Source organism: Nicotiana tomentosiformis, chromosome 2 (assembly GCF_000390325.3).
Source record: "Nicotiana tomentosiformis chromosome 2, ASM39032v3, whole genome shotgun sequence".
Taxonomy (NCBI): Eukaryota; Viridiplantae; Streptophyta; class Magnoliopsida; order Solanales; family Solanaceae; genus Nicotiana; species Nicotiana tomentosiformis.
In genome coordinates, this window is record NC_090813.1 from 98,417,163 (window position 1) to 98,422,083 (window position 4,921).

Sequence of the window (4,921 nt, forward strand, 5' to 3'; positions counted from 1 at the left end):
AGGTAATGATACTTTTAAAAACCTATGGGCTTGATATCGAAATGATGGCTAAATTTTCGGTCTCACAGTTGCATCAAAAAATTGAGATGATCGGGAAGCTTCGTGAGGAGGTCGACGTGATAAAAGCAGAGTCTTTGCAGTGGAAAGAAGGTATGGACCGCTTTGCTGCAAAGAAAGAAACTACTCGAGCCCAGTTATCATCGGCCGAAACCCAACTTCAAAGAATGAATGAAAAAGGCCTGGTTCAAGCAAGAAGAATAGAGGAGCCCGAGGCTCGGTTGGCCTCTGTACTTGCAAAGGCCAAATCTGATGCCGAAAAGGCAAAGGCCGATGCAGATGCACTCATGGCCGTCTATCAGGCCGATGCTGAGGCTGCCCAGGTCCAACCAAGAGAGGCAGCCGAGACCGCCGATGCTCAAGCACATTGGGTTGTCGAATTTTCTAAGTGCCAATCTCGGAGGGAAACCCTTGAGGAGATCCATGCTCGTAGTTTCGATCTCGCTGAAGAGATAAAAAGAGCCAAAGAACTTGAAGCCGATGTTGAAGCCCTGGTTTCCGATGGCGATGATGATGACAATGATGATGATGATGATGGGAGTGAGAGCGGATCCGAGAACGGGGGGGAGCCCGATAGAGAAGAGACCGCTCTTGAGGATGACCAGGAAGCTTAGTCCTTAATTTTTACGTTGTAATCAATCATATAGACTAATTTGTATATAGAAAATTTTGCCGACTTGCTTCTTTTTTGTCAAAACATTCATACTTAGTCAAATTTAGACTTCGTAGCCTCTATAATCGAGCGAGAACCTAAAGTGATATAGCCTTTAGGCTTATTAGTTGAGTCAATGATTCGAACTCGAAATAATGTAGCCCGTAGGCGTAATGGTCGAGTGAGTGCTTGCTTGAACTCGAAATAAAAGTAGCCTGTAGGCTTAGTAGTCGAGTGAATGATTCGAACTCGGTGTAATATAGCCCGTAGGCATAATAGTTGAGTGAGTGCTTGCTCGAACTCGAAATTAAAAGTAGCCCGTAGGCTTAGTAGTCGAGTGAATGATTCGGACTCGATGTAATACAGCCCGTAGGCGTAATGGTCAAAGCAGCCCGTAGGCTTAATGGTCGAGTGAGTGCTTGCTCGAACTCGAAATAAAAGTAGCCCGTAGGCTTAGTAGTCGAGTGAATGATTCAAACTCGGTGTAATATAGCCTGTAGGTGTAATAGTCGAGTGAGTGTTTGCTCGAACTCAAAATAAAAGTAGCCTTTAGGCTTAGTAGTCGAGTGAATGATTCGAACTTGGTGTAATATAGCCCATAAGCGTAATAGTCGAGTGACTGCTTGCTCGAACTCGAAATAAAAGTAGCCCGTAGGCTTAGTAGTTGAGTGAATGATTCGAACTCGATGTAATACAGCCCGTAGGCATAATGGTCAAAGAAGACTGTAGGCTTAATGGTCGAGTGAGTGCTTGCTCGAACTCGAAATAAAAGTAGCCTGTAGGCTTAGTAGTCGAGTGAATGATTCGAACTCGGTGTAATATAGCTCGTAGGCATAATAGTCGAGTGAGTGTTTGCTAGAACTCAAAATAAAAGTAGCATGTAGGCTTAGTAGTAGAGTGAATGATTCGAACTCGATGTAATACAGCCCGTAGGCGTAATGGTCAAAGAAGCACGTAGGCTTAATGGTCGAGTGAGTACTTGCTCGAACTAGAAATAAAAGTAGCTCGCAGGCTTAGTAGTCGAGTGAATAATTCGAACTCGATGTAATATAGCCCGTAGGCATAATAGTCGAGTGAGTGCTTGCTCAAACTCGAAATAAAAGTAGCCCGTAGGCTTAGTAGTCGAGTGAATGATTCGAACTCGATGAAATACAGCCGTAGGCATAATAGTCAAAGTAGCCCGTAGGCTTAGTGGTCGAGTGAGTGCTTGCTCGGACTCGATCCTGTTTGCATAATAAATCTTGAACATAGAATATCGGTAAAGAAGAGGGCTTTCTTTGCAAGTCATTATACATGTATTCATGTTTTGCGTCAGGGCCCGGGCCAACTACATAAGCATGGTTCGTTTTGACCATTTGGTTCTTACAACGTTTCATGATGAGACACTGTTTTTCATGAAATAACGAAGTAACTTCCTTTGCATCAAACTTGATAATCATCACAGATGAGTTCAATGATAAATCCCCCCAGTATACGAGGTTGATTTTAAAGAGGCCTCGGATACTCGGCAGTAGTATCATTTCCGATATATGGCTGGTATCGATCTCTGGTCGACTTTTGCTCGGTAGTTCTTTTCGTAACGGACCTAGAAATCAACTGGTCATCTTCGACTCTTATTTTGGATTGATATCGATTGTGCACATCGGTCCAAGTGATAGCTGGGTACTCGATCATATTTTGCTTCAGCCGCCGTGAAGCCATCGAGCTCCGCTCGTTTAGGCCTTGAGTGAAAGTTTGAACAGCCCAATCGTCTGTGACTGGTGGCAGATCCATTCGTTCCATTTGAAAACGGGATACAAACTCTCTTAGCATCTCGTTATCCTTTTGTATTACCTTGAACAGGTCCAATTTTCTAGTTTCGACCTTTATGGCTCCGGCATGTGCTTTTACGAAGCAATCTGCAAGCATAGCAAAAGAATCAATAGAGTTAGATGGCAAATTATGATACCACACCATTGCCCCCTTTGACAGGGTTTCACCGAATTTTTTCAATAATACATATTCGATCTCATTATCTTTCAAATCATTGCCCTTGATGGCGCATGTGTAAGAAGTGACGTGCTCGTTGGGGTCAGTCGTTCCGTTATATTTGGGTATTTCGGGCATATAGAATTTTTTGGGGATTGGTTTTGGGGGTGCACTCGAGGGAAAAGGCTTTTGAATGAATTTTTTTCTAATCTAGCCCTTTTACCATTGGTGGAGCTCCCGGGATCTGATCGACCCTGGAATTATATGTTTCTACCTTTTTATCGTTGGCTTCGACTCGTTTTGTGAGTTCCTCGAGCAATTTAGTAATTTCGGGGGTAGTCCCCGATTCTTGCTCATTTGACTTCACTATGGCTGGTTCCGTTCTTTGGGTGATTTCTCAAAGCGGATTGGGCTCTGGCCTGCTTTGTACCTGAGTTTGGCTCTGCAACTGATCTATCGCTATTTGCTGGGCTTGTAACATCTTGAAGATCATCCGTAAGCTGACTCCGATCTCCTCCATGTTATGGGTGTCTCGAGTAACGGATCGAGTACCGCACTGAATGCTTTTTTCCGGTTCGGAACGTTGGTTCGCCTCAAGAGCCACTTGTGAATTGATATCTAGCTGTACTTTGACTCGAGCTTCGGTGACATCGTTAATTCGCCTTCCGGCCCTGGGTGTCAAGTTGTTGGTTTCATCTTGAAGGCCGACTTCGTGGTCGATAGGTAAAACCATCAATCGAGGGTATGCCATTGCTGATTTGAAGTTATGAACTGATACGTATTGCAGATTTGTATCAAACAACTACTGTTACCCTTGGCCCCACGGTGGGCGCCAAACTGTTTACCCGAAAAATAGATAGAGTTAAATTTATACGTAGCTCCAAGGATATGTGGCACAACTTAATACAAATATGGATTGTGAAGAATGTGAAATAGGTAAGGTTGTAAAGAAAAATTAATCTTAGGACTCAACAAATAGAAACAATTTAAGAAGCCTCCAAGAATGATTCTTTACTATGGGAGAATATAGTGTTATTATTACAATGTAAGCCTGGGAAAAAACTCTCTACATAAATGGTAACCATGCCCTTTTATAGTGGAGGGACTTCGCTTTAAGCATAATAAAATAAACACTCAGTGGGAGACCCATGATAAATCAGCTTTTTCACAATTTCTGCGAAGATTCTCTCTAGTGGGATTGTAACGGCTTTTGTCTGCGAGCTCGATCTTGCTTAGAGCCCTCGATTTTGGTTTGAGCTCGATCTTGACTCGAGCTCCCGGTCTTGGCTCAAGCCCGATTCTAGCTCGAGCTCTCGAATTGATTTAGGGTCAATGTTGGTTGGTCTCTGGATTATAAGCATGATAGATTTACTCTGCATCATAGTTCGATTTGGATTCGAGCTCGATAAGGATTTCGAACTCGACGTGGATCGGCCCCCCGGGTTCGAGGTTTGTTTGTTCCATCTTTGGAATCTTACTTCGATTGATCATCGTTCGAACTTGATCGGACATGCAAACGCCAAAATCTATTTCGATCGTATACAAAGATCTTTCAGAAATCATACAAATTAAATGTCTAACGTTTGTTACTCTATATCACGTTTTCAGCACTAAGAGTCGCATATCCTGTCCATTGCTACCCCATAAACTAGAATATGAAATTTGTCTTAGTTTTCTGCTTCTATCTCTTGCCTCTTCTTTTTGTTTTCCTTTAAAAAGCATGACAAAACAACAGATTGACAAATATCTTCAAGTGTTCAACTTCATACATCCATGGTAAGTAAACTGTGCGCTGTAGAAACTCATCAGATTGATTACATGTCGTCGGATAAATACAGTGAGCCCATCATCTGTTAACCAAGCCTACCAGCGTCCCATTTGCTTTTATAGAAGCCTAGTTACAAAGTACCAACCTTAAATTCTGTAATTCTTAATAATGGCTAAATCTTCCGCACAATACGTAGGAACATGAACTGATTTTTGTATACCCAGAACATAGTCATCAAGCTACCAGAGGCGGATGTAGCCTAGAGTCTATAGGTTCGTATGAACCACAAAACCTATTAAAATCTTAACAAAATGTTAGATCTGAACCCATAGTTTTAACAATATACTAAGTTTGGTGCAAATTAGAACCATTAAATTTAAATTCTGAATCTAACTTTGCAAGCAACTCATATCTCAAGGTTTGCCTGCCACCACCAGCGTAGGTCACTCTCCTTGACAACACCCATGGCGCATCAA